The 19,765-nt window shown below is 39.1% G+C and overlaps 1 long non-coding RNA gene across 1 annotated transcript; it reads right to left on the reverse strand.

The window, feature by feature from the left end:
* Positions 1-17,057: 17,057 nt before the first annotated feature.
* Positions 17,058-17,875, reverse strand: LOC129058113 (uncharacterized). The gene is made up of 3 exons (XR_008522972.1): positions 17,683-17,875; positions 17,327-17,371; positions 17,058-17,190 (listed from the first exon to the last, which is right to left on the reverse strand). It is a non-coding gene; the product is annotated as an uncharacterized LOC129058113 (long non-coding RNA).
* Between the last annotated feature and the right edge of the window lie 1,890 nt (positions 17,876-19,765).

The following is a 19,765-nucleotide window of genomic DNA, read 5'->3' on the forward strand; positions in this document are numbered from 1 at the left end:
AGGACCAATCAGAGCCTTCGCCGCTCCCGAGACCCGCCCCCTTCTCTCTTACAGTTTGTTAAAGAGACAGGAGTGTAATTTCTAAAGGGTAACGCAGGGTATTTTAATTACTGTGTAGCAGAAGTGAGGACCTAGAATCACGCGGAGATGTGACCAATATTTCCTATGCTTCTTTAGTTTTTCTTATTTTTAAAAAGTCAAATTTAAGTCCAGAGTCATAAGAAGCAGATTTTTTTTAATCTGGAGAAGAAAAAGGCTGCTTTTAGATCTGAACATGCTGGTATTTCTGCTGTTCGCAATAGATAAAATTTGGCGGGGGGTGGGGGGATAATGTCTCTCCAGGGACTTGCCAATCTTTTCCTTTCATTTCTTAAAACAAACAAACAAAAAAAGCACCACCATCATTAACAACAACAACAAAAATATGCCCAAAGGACAGGCTACCAAATAGCAATTGATAATACTTTGGGGAAAGCACATGAAAACACAAATTACAGCTCTTATGAAATTTATTCTGCTCCTTAGCCTAAATTGGACTATAATACTGGATAACAAAGCTCTAAAAAATACTGAAAACCAACAAAGCAGGAGATCCACAACATTCAATTTCAATGTTTTAACAGTCCCTGCTATCTGAAACATTTTTCTTTCATTTAAAATTAAATCCCACCTGGTACATATTAGGCCCATTCTATTGCTCAGAGAATTTTGGAGTTCAGTTAAAAAGTCAGCCTCGCTCTCTCCTTTTCCTTCTCTTCGGTTTCAATGAAGAGTCCTAGCTCCAGACCTCCAACTGGAGAAGCTCAATCTCCACCCCAACTCCCTCCCACCTTGGACTAAGTTTGTCCTTCTGAGGCTGCCATCCCAAACTCTACTCCTAATCCCTCCCCACACCCAGGTTTGCTCTTTTAAAATAGTTGCTTTCTTAGGAAATTTAGTTCCTTTCTTAACCTCAACAAATTCATGAAGATTTAGCCGAGGCCCATGGTGAATCTTAAACTGAATATCTCTCATGTTTTAAAAGATGGGTGTTTGAAGGAGCAACTCACAAGAGAGAAAAGGAAAAGGAGAGACATTTTATCAATTGTATTTTCTTTAAAGGTTAAAGGCTATCCATTTATTCCACTCACAGTCTTTAAGCAATTAAATATTACTGTTGTTAAAGCAAGGCAGGATGGTAATTGTATATTTTCATAGTACGCCTCTATCTTATTTTACTAATCCTTTCCCCTAATGATGGACATTGTTTCTAACTTCCATACTACAAATAATATTCTTGGAACATGTGCTTTTATGAATCTGTGTGAGCATCCCTGAGACATACACCCAGCAGTCAATTGCTGGATCATATGAGATTCTGTACTTAATTTCCCCAATGTTGTTAGATTGCTTTCCAAAACCGCTGGGCTAGTTTATATTCCCTCCAACAGTATCTATTGTTCATTCCAAGAGTATTCACTCCAACATATCAATTGTTTCTGTCATTTCCATCTCCTCTCCAACACTTGGTATTATCTAGTGTTCTAATGTTTGCCATTCTAATGAATAATGTAGAATCTCACTGATGTTTAATCTTTTAGTTTTTCTGTGGCTAATGGTGTTGAACTTTCCTTCATATACCTGTTAGACAATTGGGCTTTACCTATTCCTTTATTTATTTTTCTATTAGTGATTGCATTGTTTTCCTGTTGATTTGAAAGAGTTTTGTTTCTTTTTTTCCCGTGTATGTGGGGTATATTCTATATATTAATCTCCTTTCACTTTAGTTATTGTAGATACTTTCTTTAGTTTGTTCACATTTTCTAGGATATCCTTTATTGAATCACAATCTTTCATTTTGATGAAGTTAAACCTATCTAATTGTGACACTGTGATTTGAGGATTTAGCTTCATATTCAAAATGTCTTTGTCTGCTCATAGACTGCAATGTCTTCCCACATTTTATTTTATTAGCTTTTTACCTCTTATATTTAAGTCTTTATCTGGAGTTTACTTCTGAAGATGATGTGAGGCATGCGTCTAAACTTACTTTGGGAAGGGAAGTAGAATTATTTAGAATTTAAATATAGTCAAAGCATGTGACTTGTAAACACCCAAAGATTTTGGCCGGGTGTGGTGGCTCACGCCTGTAATCCCAGCACTTTGGGAGGCCGAGGTGGGTGGATCACGAGGTCAGGAGATCGAGACCATCCTGGCTAACTCGGTGAAACCCCATCTATACTAAAAATACAAAAAATTAGCCGGGCGTGGTGGGGCGGGTGCCTGTAGTCCCAGCTACTCGGGAGGCTGAGGCAGAAGAATGGCGTGAACCCAGGAGGCAGAGCTTGCAGTGAGCCGAGATCACGCCACTGCACTCTAGCCTGGGCGACAGAGCAAGACTCTGTCTCAAAAAAAAAAAAAAAAAAAAAAAACCCGAAGATTTTAATTGCTGGAAATATTTCCCTCCCTCCCTCCCCCCTTCCCCCCTCCCTTCCCTCCCTCCCTCCCTCCCTGCTTTCCTTCTCTTCCTTCCTTTTTGTCAGAGAACCAACCCAGAGAATCCCTCCTTGGTTCTGATACAAAAGAAAAGTATTTAACATTTATTGTTTGTATTTATCTACTCAGGCTGCCACACAAAGAACCATAGCAAGTGGCCTGAAACAACAGAAATGTATTTTCCCACAGTTCTGAAGGATAGAAGTCTGGGATTAAGATGTTGGCAGGACTGATTCCATCTGAGGCCTGTCTTGTTGGCTTGTAGATGCTGTCTTCTCCTATCTTCACATGGTTGTGCCTCAGTCTGTGTTGTCTGTGTCCTAATTTCCTCTTCTTACAACACCATCATGGTGGATTATGACTTCATTGAACCTTATCGTTCTTTTTTTTTTTTTTTTTTTTGGGACGGAATCTCGCTCTGTTGCCAGGCTGGAGTGCAGTGGCACAATCTTGGCTTACTGCAACCTCTGACTCTCTGGTTCGAGCGATTCTCCTGCCTCAGCCTCCAGAGTAGCTGAGATTACAGGCACGCACCACCACGCCCAGCTAATTTTTGTATTTTCAGTAGAGGTGGGGTTTCACCATGTTGGCCAGGCTGGTCTCGAACTCCTGACCTCAAGTGATCTGCCTGACTTGGCTAACCTTACTTTTCTTCAAAGACCCTTCTCCAGCAGCCACATACTGAGATAGTGAGAGTTAGGACTTCAACGTATGAATTTGGGGGGCAACAATTTTAGCCCCAAGTAGTACCTATGCTTTCACCTGTGGCTATGGTGGCTGAACACATTTGTGGCTAACACAAATTTGACAGTTATAATTTTTTATGGATCATTCTACTTTTGATAAATTTAGGATGATTTTTTTAAAAAATGTAATGTTCCTTCTTTTAATCAATGTAGCTGTCTTGTGTGAACTTTCAGGAAATAATCATTGTATTATTGCCTCTAAAACTGAATACTTCTGGAAATCTGGGACGATTGATAACAGAGAAAACAACTATAATTTGAGGGCATTTTAGTTCCATTCTCAGACTTTAATTTCAAAATGTTATAATGTGTATTAGGGTGAAAACTATGTTAGTTACAAAAAGGCCTCAAAACATAATCTCTAAAATACATAGAAATGTATTTTTCTTAGTTCAGATTAGATTTGCTCCATGTGGCCATTCAGGATCACAGATTCCTTCCATCTCTGTTCCCATCTCCCTCAGTGTGTGATGCTCTCAGCAAGTCCATGCTGGTCATAGGTGTGTCGGTATTGCAGCTTGTGAGAAGGTCAGGCACACCCAGAGGAGTGCACAGACCAGGAAGTGGGATTTGTCACTTCCCTCGTGTTCCACTGGTGAGGATTTAGTCGCTTGGCCACCTCTAGCTGCCCGGGAGGCTGTGAAATGAAGTTCTCTGCTGAACAGCTATGTGTTCAGCTACAATGAAAGAAGGGGAAGACTGACTTTGGTGGATAGTTAATGTCCTCCAATACATAATGGCAGTTTTAGTAACTGATAGCACCTGTCTGCCAGCAAAGGCGCAGCATGCTTTAGTGTCTGCGGTGTTCCTTTTGCCTCTAACCTCCTAGCAACCATGCCTTCTCTGTTTCTTCCTACCTATTCCCTTGATCCTTGTTAGCTGGTGGGTCTTTGGGGTAAAAGATAGATCTTGAGACTCCATGTCCTATATTTTTTCTAGAAACTCCCCACCTGCTATCAAACACACATATACCCACACAGACAGACACACACACACAAAATCAAACAACTGGTTTTTACTTTTTTCACTTTTCTCCTAAGTACCACTTGTCTCTTTTTTTGTTGTTGAGATTAGCTTATTTTCTTTTCAGCTCAAAGAAGTGTAAAGCAAGAGTATCTAAGCTTGAGTCTAATATCACCACACTGCTGGTTTAACACCCAGCTGGGACTGTGTACTATTGAAGCAATTTTCTGTTTCGTTCATAGTACAGAATTCATGGATTGACAGGAGCAATTGCCAGTGGAGGAAACAAGAACATAAACAGATGTACACCAAGCGCACTATGGAACACTTTTAATTTCCTGGAGACAGTATTTCTTATGGTACTGGCAGCCTTTCCTCCCTGCCTTGTCAGGATTTTACTAGTGTGCTGACAGATTCCTTTCTCTCAATGTACCTGCTGGGTGAGAGCTGCTATTATATGGAACACAGGTGTGCTGGGGTTTCCTTGGGAGATTAAAAAAGATTGTGAGTACAGAAAGTTGGTAAAAGATGTACAAACATTTAAGCTTTTTCCTTTCTCCACCTAACACTTGTGATGGGCTCTTTATCAAGCAGTGTTAGTGTCTTTAACGAGCAAAAAGAAAAGGAGACTTCCCCTTTTGTTGTTGAAAATATGTGTCTATATTGCATTGTTAAATTTATGCAGGTCCCCATTTCTCTATATGATTGAATTTCATAATGATGGGAAGGATGGAAAGTATCCCCTACTGGAGGGGTCTTCTCAGGACGATGAATTGTTAATCAAGTGGATTATTTTTGCTTCCATCCCATCCAACCACACAAAACTCAGCCATGGAAAGATGATATATTACCAAAGCTCTGCATTGTCCCATTCTGATGTGTTCTTTTGGCATATCTGATAGTTGTACACCCTGGCAGGGGAGAGTAGCCGACAGAGAGATACTCAGGCCTTTGCAGTCCTTCTTTTAAGATTTGGAATTGCCACACAGCAGGTGCTCTTCAGTCATTTGAAAGAGAAACCTTAACATTTTCCAACTTGCCTAGAAGCCACGTTATTTGTGCTTCATTTTTCCTTTCTATTTGCCTTGAGTGCAGGTGTATAGGTGAGTAACTGTAAGTAGAATGTAGTTCATAAGAAGTGGAGAAGCTGCTACTTCAGGGCAATAGGAATTTAGCAGTGGAATTTACAGACCTAGAAGGACACTTCAAGAATCCAGCTGGTTCATCCTGTGATTGCCTTGTGGGATCATCTTGAACTGACCATGCTACTGGTCAGCCAGTGGCTATGGCAACAGCCAGGGCTGCAGCTGCAGAGAGGAGCTGGCTTCTTTAACTGGCTTCTTATACATCATCATAACACCTGGGCTGAGCCTCAAAGCCTGCGCCCAGGACTGTTTTTGGAACTGGCTGAGAAATGGAGGATGAAATTCTCAGGACTAGTTTCCTGCCTCCTGAGGGACAGGACTTGGCATTCAAGGAGTTATATAAAATTTTTTTCCCTGGGTAACTCCAAGTTCGGAAGCAGTAATTCTCATATATTGTATCAGGAGCTTGTTTAAAACAGAGATTCCCAGACCTCAGGAGGTTTGGGTTGAATCTGCATTTTAAAAATCTTCATATGAAACTCTTGCAGACTACGTTGAATCCTTTTTTTTTTCTTTTGAGATGGAGTCTCGCTCTGTCTCCCAGGCTGCAGTGCAATGGTGCGATCTCGGCTCACTCAGCTCACTCTCAGGTTCCAGCAATTCTCCCACCACAGCCCCCTGAGTAGCTGGGATTACAGATGCGTGCCACCACACCTGGCTAATTTTTTGTATTTTTAGTAGACACAGGGTTTCACCATGTTCCCCAGGCTGATCTGCCTGGCCAAGTGATCCGCCCGCCTCAGTTTCCCAAAGTACTGGAATTACAGATGTGAGCCACTGCTCCCGGCCTGAATCTTAATCTTAATGTGATTCTTTTGCAGACTATAGACTAGAGTTTGACATATGCTGGTGAGAGAGAGAGAGAGAGAGAGTGCACAATTCTGAATACAAAAGCCATGGTTCTAAAGGTTAACAGACTGAAATTCTGTGAGTTATCATGCCCATCAATTTACATTTGTTACATCATAGTTCCTAAAGTATTTCCTAATGTTTAAAAAGAAAAAAAGAAGTATCTTTTCACTGCAGCCTAACCCAATGTGTACTTATAGGTGGTTATTTCACCTAGATACTTTCAGAGAAAGAGCATTCATAACTTCTTTTGGCAGTCAATTAGGGTTCTTAATGCCCTCATGTTTCCAGGAGTTTTTTTCTTAGATCTAGACTAAATATTGATCAACCAGAAACTGAAACATATTTTGGGCAGAATAAAGAACAACTAGTCAAGATAAGTCTTTTTAAGTTATAAAAGTTTAATTTGATCTTCTTCAGGTGGAATAATTCAATTTTATACCCTTTTATCTTGGGGCCTAAGTTCTTTAATAAAGATTTATACCTTTAAGCCAGGGGTAGGCAAAGTAACACTGAAGGTACCAGGAGGCATGCCATCGCTCTGTGTGTAAAGACTCATAAACCTTCCAGAGCAATTAGTGGTGTTGGTAGGAACACATAAAGGCCAAGAAGGGGAGGTTAATCCACATCCCCTTCCTAATAACAGCATCTACTGTTTACAAGACTTTACTGTAGGATAGGTACTTTACTCAAACTGTTTCTTTTCATCTTTGGAAAGTAGTCTCATGAGTAATACTACTGCTCATCCCTCTTACATGTGAGGAAACAGGGACTTACATAGTTACCTCACTGTTCCAAGGTCACTATCACGTGAGTGGTGACCCCAGACCTTCTGACTTGAGAGCCAACATGCTTAACCATCTACTGTCCTCCTCCTTCTGCCCAGGTAGCTCCAGCCACCAGCATTTCCTTCCCCTTTTCTCCCTGTTGGACATCAGGGCTCTCATATGCTGCCTTGACTGTATGGGTCCTCTCGTAACTCCCACTCTCCATTATAAATTCCTAATTTACTCTCTCTGCACCAAGTCTGTATTTCCCTCACTCTGAATATTTAAGAACACAGTTCAAATAAACTGGCATAGCTATATATGTTGCCAGACAAACCTTATACATCTGTCTGCAAAAATCACATTGTATCTGTTTCCATGTATCTTGTTTATTCACAAGGTTGGCCTTACCTGGATATGTCAGGATTGGGCCTCTAAAATGTCTCTGAATTATATTTTCTGATTTATTTGTTGGTTCTTTTGCTCATTCATTGATCCATTTACTTATTCTTCAGATAGGTGTTGCAAAGTGTCTATGGAGCGCGTATTATGTTCTAGGTTTGAGGAGTCGCTTCTGAACTAAAATATCTCACAAATAAGAAACTGAATATGCAAACAAATGGCTACAATGTGCATAAATGTTATGCTTTAAGATACTGAGGAAACCATGAGAACTCATGGTGGGAGAGTCAGCTTACCTGACCTGAGGCAGTCAGGGAGGTTTCATGGAAGGTGACATCTGAGTTGAGTTTGGAAGGAAGCATAGCAATAAGCCAAGTGAAGATGATCCAGGGGAACATCCAAGATGGAAGGGTCAACCTGTGCAAAGATGAGTCAGGCAAAGTCACAGCACTTTCACATAAATGCCAGGAGCCCAGCTGGAGCACAGAGAGGGGTCAAGGCCCAGAAAGAAAAGAGGTTGCAGAGAGACAGTGGTCTTGGAACTTCTTATAAGACATGACAAGGAGCTTACACTTTATCCTAAAAACAATAGAGAGCCATGGAATGATTTTGAAACTGGCCAATTGTCCCATAGAACAGATGTTTATGATTTCTTTTGAATAAACATGGAAATTGACCCTCCTGGTTTTAAAACGAGACATTTACATTTGTCTTATCTGAGTTCCTTTCTCAGGAAACCATCCATCAGTCCTCCCAGATAGTATCAAGGGACTGTAACTTACCAGATCACCACATCTGGATGATGAGATGCCAGAACACTCACCTATCATGACTACCTAACTGACTACCTGCTTTCTGTTGATGAACTGCTCTTCCTTACCCCTCCCTAAATTCTGTATTCTCATATATGATTACATTTCTTTCCTGCTATAAACCCCCCTAATTTTAGTAGGTGTAGGAGATAGACTTCAGACTGATTTCCCATCTCCTTGGCACCTGATCGAAGCCTTCTTCCCTGGCAATACTGATTGTCTCAGTGATTGGTTTTCTGCGTGGCATGCAGCAGAATCTAGAACCCCTAGTGTTTCAGTAACAGTTTTTAAAAATAGATCTTGGCCAGGCATGGTGGCTCACGCCTGTAATCCCAGCACTTTGGGAGGCCGAGATGGGCAGATCACGAGGTCAGGAGATCGAGACCATCCTGGCTAACATGGTGAAACCCTGTCTCTACTAAAAATACAAACAAAAATTAGCCAGGCATGGTGGCGGGCGCCTGTAGTCCCAACTACTTGGGAGGCTGAGGCAGGAGAATGACGTGAACCCGGGAGGCAGAGCTTGCAGTGAGCTGAGATGTTGCCACGGCACTCCAGCCTGGAAGACAGAGCGAGACTGCATCTCAAAAAAAAAAAAAAATGAATAAATAAATAAAAATAGATCTTATGAGACATAATGGACATAAGTAAACAGTATCTAAAGTATACCATTTGATAAGTTTTGACTTAGGTATATACCCATAAATCATCACCAAAATTGAGATAATGATCATTATTTATCACCCCCAAATTCCCTCATACCATTTATAATTCCTCCTTCCTGTTTTTCACTGACAATCTCTGTTTCCTAGCCATGGACCATCACATGGACGATCACTGATCTGCTGTCTGTCAATAAAGAATTTCTGCATTTTCTAGAATTTTGAATAAATAGAATTTTATAGTAAGTAATTCTGACTTTTTTCACTCAGTATAATTATTTTTAGATTTATCTATATTGCAGGTATTAATAGTCAATTTCTTTCTATTTGTCAGTTTTATTCCATTGTATGAATTTGCTTATCAAGGTGTATTTATCCATTCATCTGTTGATGAATGGTTGAGTTGTATCCAGCCATTGGCTATTACAAATAAAGCTACAAGTAACATGTTCATACTTTGTATGGATATAGTCTTTCATTTCTCTTGTGTAGATATCTAGGAGTGTAATGGCTGGACAGTATTTTAAATGTACTTTAAGAAACTAATAATTTGTTTCCCAAAATGATTTTACCATTTCACATTCCCACTAGCAGTTTATGAGATTACTAGTTCCTCCACATACTTACTTGTCAATATTTGGTATATTCTGTCCTTCTAATTTTAGCATTCTGGTGGATTTGTAGTAGTATCGCATTGTAATTTTAACTTTCATGTCCCTAATTACTAATGCTCTTACATTTTTTAATGCTTATTTGCCAGCCAAATATATATACACACACACACACACACACACACACACACACACACACACACACCCTGTATATATATATATATATGGTAATGTGTTTGTTCAAGTCCTTAGTCCCTCCCTCCATTCCCAACTTTTAAATTGGGATGTTTGTTTACTTAATATTATTCATAATAGCTTTGAGAGATCTTTATATATAAGTCATTTATGAGATATATGTAAAAACATTTGTCGATGTTTTCTCCTTGGCTTCAGCTTGTCTTTTCGTTCTCTTAAATGTCTTTGAAGAGCATCTAATGACTGGTCACTCACAGAAGTACACGTGCCCAACACCCTTGCTTCAATCTAGGACCATCTTATGTCCTTATATTATCTATCATCTTACATTTTATATCCAGAGCTGCCCATAGGATGGGCTGAAGCCTCTTTTCTTTTTTTGAGATGGAGTTTCACTCCTGTTGTCCAGGCTGGAGTGCAATGGTGCGATCTCGGCTTACTGCAACCTCCACCTCCTGGGTTCAAGCGATTCTCCTGCCTCAGCCTCCTGAGTAGCTGGGATTACAGGCATGCGCCACCACACCCAGCTAATTTTGTATTTCCAGTAGAGACGGGGTTTCTCCATGTTGGTCAGGCTGGTCTTGAACTCTTGACCTCAGGTGATCTGCCCGCCTTGCCCTCCCAAAGTGCCAGGATTACAGGCGTGAGCCACTGCGCCCGGCCAACTCTTTTCAAATGCATTGTAGGTCAACTTCTCCTTTGCTCAATATGCCTTCCTCACACTCTGGCTTTTCCCAGCTCTTATTCCAGAGGGCACTCCACCATAACCTCTTACATGCCAATTCCTACCTTGAGTTTGTTTCCAGGAACCAAGCCTAAAAACAGGACCCATGGCTTTTATTTATTTATTTTTTGCTTGCTTTGAATTCTTACTCTGTAAATGAATTGTGCTGTCTACACACAGAAAAATATACATTGAAGCATGTCTTTGTTTATTCCTAGTTACATTTTTTGGAAATGAAGTATAACTCAAGAATATTCTTAATCTACATTCTCATTTCCTTAAATAAGCTATTCTTAACTTTTTCAGAAGGACCTATTGAACAACATGTCACTCTTTTGTCTTTTCACGTGGCTTCAGCTGGAGTGCTCACCCCACCCCGCTTCTTCCCTGTTGGCTTACTGTCACTTCTCTCTGCCCTCTGACCTCAGTCATTTAGATATTCAGTTGGAGGACTTGCTCTCTGTTGTCTTACATCTCGCTAGTACAAATGATAGATGGATCTTGATATACAACAGATTCAATATGAGCCACCTGAGGTTTGTGGCAGCTCCATAATTTGTAAAAGAAGTGGCTTAGGCGGCTGTCTTGTGCGTTGGAACACACAGTGGGCTTGTATAAGCTTGCATTTGCAAAACACTTTACATAAGATAGAAAAGCATCAGTTGTGCATATTAAGGAATGAAGGGTGAGGACTTTGGTGGAAATTACACAGATCTTCCTCCAAGCCACGACTTGACATTGGTATTCTTCCGATGACTTGATGTCCTTATGTTTAAGTTTATTTTAGGAGTTGTTTAGAACATTGTGATGCTTTTTTTTTTTTTTTAAAGCTAAATCTGATTTCTTATTTTTTAGAATTCTTTTCCCCACAGTTTGGCTTTTCTCATTCAAGTGTTCGGATAGTAAATTTACCTTTGCACATGTTTGTGCTCCCAGCCGTACATATCAATTTGTAAAAAGCCAAATGGAGAACAGTTTAGCATCAGTGAAATGTCAGGAAAATGCCCAGAAGGCACCAACACAATACTAGAGTTTCAAATTTTGAGAATGGAATTAGGCCACTAAATCAGTTTTCTTGCCTGTGTCATGGACCATGGGGATGTGTCCTAGTTCTTTTAAAAAAAGGGCATCTAAACCTCTCTCAGTACAACTTACAGGTCTGTGCTGGGGACCTGTGAGAAACCTCTGGATTTGAGACTAATTGAATCTGCATTGAAATGGCCTTTTCCTTTCTTTATTAAAAAACTGATTTGCTCTACCACCTTTTTCTTTGGCTCGCTTGCATTATCCTTTTTTTTTTTTTTTTTTTTTTTTAAACTGCAGAAATCATATATTCTTCAAGGTTAGAAGAAAAAAAAAGAAGAGAAAAAATCAGAACCGAATCATACTTTTTGTTAGATCATGTGTATAATATTCCCTTTTGTGGTGGTGGAAAGAACTCACCTCCTCTGGTTTAGAGGGAAGAAGAGTCAGTTGTCAATGCAAAGTTCTATTACAACATCTCCAAAGTCATAGTTTTCATTTGAAAAGCGAGGAAGTGTGACAACATATGACTGGGCCCGTGATTATCATTCAGACCCATACAGTGAAAACTCTGCCTGAATTTGTTCATGACCACATTTCTTTTCCAGGTTTGACAGATTGTAGTTTTCCAACTGTCTCCTTATTAACATGCTGCCTGTTTCCTCTATCTACTTTTGCTGCACCTGCTGTGATAGTGATTGTTTTGTGTATATAGGTACCATTGCCTTCAGAGATTAAGAGCGCACATCGTGAGCAGAAATAAACAATGGATTTATCAGTGACTGTCCAAATTCCACCTATCTTTTGGACAATAACTGAAAGATCTCTCTTGGGAAAGTAATGTTTTTCTTTGGGAATTGTGGGTTAAAAAACTATGTTTACAGTTATGCCTATCACCTCTTCCTCATTCCTTCATTCCTTCTACTTTTTGATTTATAATTGTATTTCATAGCCAGAAAAATGCTAAAGAGGTTAATTTTTTATATTATACAGTAAAAAAAGTAAAAAAAAAAATCCTAAGTAAGTTTACTGAGATTTTTCTAGCAAAACTAGAAGTCTTAGTGGGCTTCAGATTCAAACTCATGAATATTCTTTTAATTCTTACTTTTATACAAATCTTGGAAATTAGAGGTACAATAGATTATTAAGAATTATGAAAATTTATTCGTTGGAGAGCTTAGCAAGAAAATTGCTTATTTTAACATTTGAAAAACTATTTGGTCTACCTGCACTGCAAACTTATAGATGATGGGAAAGCTTATCTTTAAGGCCTGGATCAGTGCAAACAGCCCTGAAAAAGGAAATCTCGAGTTTAATTTACCTTTCAGTACTGAAGAATATATATTGCAGAATTTAAAGAGAAAAGGATCTTCTTTCCTATCTCCTAATGGATACTCTTTGTACCTAGGGTCAGTCTGACTTGGTGGGTGAGGTATTTAACTGCTGCTGACCTTGCTTTGAATTTCTGGCTACAGAGCATTTCAGAGGACAGAGCAAATCTTCTGTTGGGTGTCACATAGGTGGATGCATGCTGGTGCTGGTTCATTCACTGGCACATCCCAGGAATGAATATTTTCTTCCTTGCACATTGACCTTACTCTAATAGAGTGACCCAGAAACAGAGCTGGTCTAGTTTTATATGTAAGTATGAAGGAAAGTTTTCTTCCCTGGCACATACACCTGCTAGCACTCTGACACTTCTAATTTGGAGGTCACAGGAACAAGTAAATAAATACTATTTAAGGAGCATTAAAAGAAGAAAATTTGGTTTAAACCAAAAAAATGATAAAATGGGGAGACAGAGCTACAAACGAGCTGTGGGACTTCAATCATACTTGCTTTCTTCCATACTATTATAAGAATAAAATAAAAAAGGAAGGAAGGGGGAGGCCAAGGCGGGCAGATCATGAGGTCAGGAGATCAAGACCATCCTGGCTAACATGGTGAAACCCCATCTCTGCTGAAAATACAAAAAATTAGCCGGGCGTCGTGGTGGGCGCCTGTAGTCCCAGCTACTTGGGAGGCTGAGGCAGGAGAATGGCGTGAACCCGGGAGGCGGAGCTTGCAGTGAGCCGAGATCCTGCCACTGCACTCCAGCCTGGGCGACAGAGCGAGACTCTGTCTCAAAAAAAAAAAAAAAAAAAAAAAAAAAAAGGAAGGAAGGAAAGCAGGCAGGCAGGAAGAAAGGAAGAAAGGATGGAAGGAAGAAGGAAGGAAGGATGAAGAAAGAAGTAAACATATTTCACTTTATACATAGCCTTGCTTCAGTTGGAGAGTGATTCAACTACTCTCAGCTTTCTCTGTAACCACTCAGGAATACCATTTAGAAAAACGTTCTTGTAGAGCTAGAGCCTATTGCTAGTAGTAATATTCTGGAAAATTATGGGGAGATATATATGCTTATAGGCTTACCTCTGACCTACAAATTGTCTCTAATAGAGACTATAATTGTGCACAATCCCTTTTTTCCTCTTCTGCATAGCCATGGGAGGTTTTTCTATGTAGGCTTATGTGACCTTCCTAGGTTGTCTGAAATAATCTTGCATCTAGTACATGAATATTACTTAATAAATCCATAAATATGTACCAAGTGATTTGGCTGCAGAACCAAAATTTTTAAAATGATCCATATTAACAACATCTGAATTTATCCTTGAGCTCCTCTTCTCGTTGTAAAGTGCATTGCACCTATAAAGAGAGGAGTCCAAAATACTTGTGGAAGTTTGTGGGGGGACAGTGAAGGACATTTATTGGTCTAGTTAATGGTAATAGGATATATCCAAAGTGGAAATAAAAGAGAGGCTGTCTTAATTCATTGGTGAGCCAGGACTATAAGTAACAAAAGGTGGATTTCTTGGGAAATGAATCAATTCATTTTTTGTACCATCAAACTGGGATCTAAAATATGAGCCCAATGATACACATGTACACAATGAAACTGCTGGTCTGTTATTGTAATTCTTGAAAATCTCAGTTTATGCTTTTTGTGTGTAAGATAATATTATCTACAGAATCCTAGGTTGGGAGTCTAGTTCTGTTTCTGCTTCAGAAGCCTCTTGTCTCAGAGAAGACCCTTAAAACTCTGTGGTCCCTAGGATCTCTCATCTATAAAATATAGAATGTTCTAGGGGCAAAGTTGGAAAATCCCCTTGAGGACTATGATGTTCCAGACTAGGACACTTTATAATGCTTCCAGGATGCTAATTTCTGGAGGCAATTAGTAGGTTTGTAAACAAACTCTTTTGAAGTGAAGGTTTGAATTGTGTATTGGCAGGAATTATTGGAATAATTGACTTGAATGAGTTTAATTGGCTGTAAGAGTTTCGTTTTTGTTTTGTTTCTTAGGATGATGTAATTACTGCCTGTGTTGAGTTCCTGCAGGAATATTTTGAAATGTTCTGGTTGTAAAAGCATGTATTTGGTATCTGTGTGTGTGTTTTTTTTTTTTTTTTTTGAGATGGAGTCTTGCTCTGCTGCCAGGCTGGAATGCAGTGGTGCGATCTTGGCTCACTGCAACTTCCACCTCCTGGTTCAAGCGATTCTCCTGTCTCAGCCTCCCAAGTAGCTGGGACTACAGGCGCGTGCCACCATGCCCAGCTAATTTGTTGTATTTTTAGTAGAGATGGGGTTTCACCATGTTAGCCAGGATGGTCTCTATCTCCTGACCTCGCGATCCACCCGCCTCGGACTCCCAAAGTGCTGGGATTAGAGGAGTGAGCCACCGCACCTGGACATGTTTGGTTTTTCCTGGTGTTCTGAGTGTCCTGTGGCAATAGGAAGTTACCATCTCACCTCCGCTATTATGGCACCAAGTTTCTACCTCTTGCCCCCTAAGAAATGTGGGATCACCTTGAACAGATCTGTCAGCCCTGGTGAGTTTCAGATACCTGTCTCCTAAGAGGAATCTTCTGCTAGGTTAGGGGAGGGGGTCCTATGACAGCTGGAACATAGGCCTTCCCTTCATTCTGTTAACCTGAGGAATAGTCATATCATTCTACTCTCTCAGTTCTTGTTTCTTAACTTAGCAGGGAATTCAGTGGAGATTTAAGGGTGGTAGCAATAAAGCTTGTGAGAGTGCTTATGAGCCACTGACAACAACCAACACTATTGTAAGGGAGTTGCTAGATAACCAGGAACCTGGTGGCTGGGCAGAAGCCGACAAAGTTGACTGCTATGAATTTAGATTGTGGCCTACCAATATATGAATAGACAAGAGTTAGACTTCACTATCCCTCCAGAATTCTTTTTCTGTGCAATACCATTTTATGATTATATAACATTCATCATTTGGAAATCTCAAAATAAGTTATAAGATATAGCAGCATTTGATGGCTGGAAAACCTTTAGACATAGTTACATAGTTTAATGACCCAAAACTTTCTGCTTTATGTACATATGAAAGTAGAGGTTCCAAAATGTTAAGTTAATTGCTATCATCCTCTAGCAAGTCTCTACAGAAGTCAGAAATATGACAGCTACTGTGAATAGGTACTGGATAATTTTTCTTTCTTAAGAAATGCAAGTAAAAGCATTTACTACTTTTACTATCATTGAAGTTTGATCATCTGCAGAAAATAACTTTTAATGTGTTCTTTAGAATGAAGCATATGTAGATAGTGTCTGCCTTCTTTATTTCACCATGAAGCCTAGAGGGCGAATGGTAGCACAGAATTTAGAAGATACTTTGTTTTTTGCCTATCTTGCTTTTATGAATTTTGGAATCTGTAAGTTCTTTGAGAAAGGTTATATACTCAGGATATGTAGTAAGAGTGCACAAAAATTGAATTATTAATAACTAAAATGAGAAAAGAAGTTTATATTGCAGGGGTTCTTGAAACTTTTTTTGTGTCTTGACTACTTTGGCTGTCTAGTGAAGCCTATCAACCCCTCTTGGAGTACTGTTTTAACAAACAATATAAAATACAAAGGATTCAAAGAAAACATATCACATTGAAATACAGTTACACAAATAACTTAAAAAATTGTGATATACTAATGTGTATACTTCTTATTTACAAATTATAAACAGAATCTAGTGGCTGGGCTAATAATAATAAATTCAAAATACTGACATACAGATTTTCAAGACATCTGCAACAACTGTAATAATAAACAAAAGTATCTATAAGTTCTATCTGTGATAAAGTCACAGGTTCTGCTAATAATACCATGTTTTGGTGCCTGCATTTATATTCGAACAGAAAACTAAAATGTGGCACATATACACCATGGAATACTATGCAGCCATAAAAAATGATGAGTTCATGTCCTTTGTAGGGACATGGATGAAATTGGAAATCATCATTCTCAGTAAACTATCACAAGAACAAAAAACCAAACACCGCATATTCTCACTCATAGGTGGGAATTGAACAATGAGAACACATGGACACAGGAAGGGGAACATCACACTTCGGGGACTGTTGTGGGGTGGGGGGAGGGGGGAGGGATAGCATTGGGAGATATACCTAATGCTAGATGATGAGTTAGTGGGTGCAGCGCACCAGCATGGCACATGTATACATATGTAACTTACCTGCACATTGCACACATGTACCATAAAACCTAAAGTATAATAATAATAATAATAATAAATAAATAAATAAATAAATTAATTAATTAAAAAAAGAAAACTAAATTTCAGTTATATGTTAGTGAAAATAAATGATGGAATTTTTCTTTTCAATTCAAGTTTATGGATCCTTTGAATTCTCTCCCTGGACTCCTTTCTGTGGGTTCAAGGTTAAGAAGTCTTCCGTTGGGTTCTCAGCTCATCTTTCATCACTTGCTTCTCTGAGATAATGTTCAAATACTGGCTACAAATAGGAGAATAAATGATGAGTTCATTGGATGAGAATTGAGGGGAGTTAGCAGAAGATTTCTGTAAGAACACAGCCTGGGTGTTCCAAAGCAAGTTATAAAGTAATAAAATTTTTCTTTGGTCCCACTCACCATCCTTTCTGCATCATCTTCCTCCAAGTCAGGTGCTCAGTGCTTCTGAGTGAGATGAACAATTCAATTAGATGCAATTGTTAGTCACAAGGTTTTAGTCTTCCCATGGATGTATTAAGTATATATATTTACATATATTCTACAGGAAGTGGCACTATTTAATCAAGGAAATCCAATGACAATAATGGATTTTGGGGATCTACCCAGGATAGATAGGTAAAGGGATATTTTTGGCCATTACTGACACCTTTCAGTCACCTAATGGTTGGCTATTTGTCTTGCCTATTTATGTCAGTTGTAAGTTTCATTTGGCAAACAAAGGAAGTTGTTGTTTTTCAGTCTGCTGTTGGTTTTACCTTTCCTGGCAGTAATGTTTCCCTAGGGGCAAGCAAATACTCCAAGTTGAACATCTCATTTATAGCACTGTCATTTGGGGTGATAGTTATTTGTAGTTTGTAGAGGAATTATTTCATTCGTATGAGTGAACAGATGGGTTAATAAAGCTGTCTGAAGTTGTAAACTGGTACACAGACTATTTCAGGGACATCCATCATGGTGTCATAATGCTGAATGCTGAACTACCAATAGACTATTAGATTACAAGCACCTTGAAAACCAGAATTAAACCTAATCTAAACCCAAGCCATAGCAACAGAGTAGCGAGGTAGGCTTTACTTCTGGTCTTCAAGAAGTGAAGGTAGCTTGGCATCTGCTGCTATCATGCAGTCATTAGAACATTTAAAGAAAACATGTAAGCTGTGACAATGTTAATTTCATAAGAAAAAAATGGGTTTGTATAATTTCATTCTGAAATGTGTTTCCTTTATTTTCTAACTATAAAATGGTTTTGACATCTTCAAAAACATCATCGCATAAATGAAAACATATTTTTTAAAGAATTAACACTTTATAGACTTTAGGTGAAGGGATTCTGCAAGGACTGTGACATCCAATGGGAGGGTGCTTATGTGTGGTGTGTATAGAGACCTAATAAGAGCTACTTCGAAGTTTTACAGAACTTGTCAGAAGTCTTATAACTCGTACCAAGGGGAAGATAACAGCAATCAAAGTTGTAAATAAACTAGATGTTGCTGGCTAGCAAGATTTCTCTACATAGACCCTAAACGGCCCTATTGTCAAGATTTATGTAGGAGATGCAAAGGCAAACACCTAACCTGTGTGAGCACTTTCAGCTTCAAATATCATTTCAATAAATGAATGCAAAAAATAGTAAAAAAAAATACAGCAGGATCATGGCTGGGGCTAGGGCTAAAATAACAAAATTATTTGTTATTTTAATTGTGTGTACAAGCTCTCTCCTTTTTGTAGTGAGCTCCTTTTGTCTTATACTTCACTGAAGTATGCACTGCATACTGAGATTTGATTGAAGCTACATAAGAAGGAAAGATTGGGAAGGCAGTGAGGGAGTCTGCCATGGCTGCTGGTTCTCTATGAGGTTCAATTGTTGGGGTGCACATGGCATGCAACACTGATGCTTGACAATATAAGGCAATGGCTTTCAGCTGTGGCTGCACATTATAATAACCTAGCAAGCTTCTAAAACATACCAATTAAATTAGAACATTTTGGGATGGGGTTCTGTCTTTGGTATGCACTAAAAACACTCCAGGTGATTCTAATATGCAGCCAGGGTTGAAAATCATTGGTAAAATGGATGCAAATATCAGTCCATAAACTCAAATGCGCAAGAAGCAGAAATTAATTTTTTATTCCCAGCCTCAATTTTGCTACTAACCTCCTTCTTTTTATGGTTTACTTAACCCTGTAGTTCAGAGTTCTTATGCAGTGCAAAATGTTGGGGAGCAGAGGAACCTCTTATTTGTAGGTCATCTGTCCACTAAAGTTACCATTGGATGTCCATCACTCCATCAGCATGACACTTTTGGTCCAGTGGTGTGGCATGCTTGGAGAACTGGCATCTTTCTGTGATGTGCCTCCACTCAAGAACTAGGTCTGAGGCTAAGGGATGCCACAAAACTCAGTAGTCACACAAGTCATATTTTAATGTATAATTACTGGTATCTAAATTAATGCAAAAAATCCACAATGAACAAAATATCGAAAGTTTAAATAAAAACAGTGTCAGTACCCAGTCTGTCCCCAGCTTTTCTCCTTGTGGTAGGAAATACTGCCTCTCTAGCAATATGCAGACTGCAGTTTCTTCCTGCTTGTCCCTTCCAGTTGAGGAAAATGTCATTTAATCCAGGAAAAATATTTTTACTTTTGTGTTTCTGTCTTGCATATTTAATCTACTCTGGAGAATATTCTTTTGTACACCTGTTTCCAAATTAGGTGTAAAGTTTTGGAAAAAAATACATGAAGAAAAGTATTCAGTAGGCAACTTGCAATGTTTGCTTTGCCGTTTCTCTCTTATTTGTCACCGAGCATAGAATTCACTACCTGCTTGAGGTATATGTG

The sequence above is a fragment of the Pongo abelii genome, chromosome 11, assembly GCF_028885655.2.
Source record: "Pongo abelii isolate AG06213 chromosome 11, NHGRI_mPonAbe1-v2.0_pri, whole genome shotgun sequence".
NCBI classification, from domain to species: Eukaryota; Metazoa; Chordata; class Mammalia; order Primates; family Hominidae; genus Pongo; species Pongo abelii.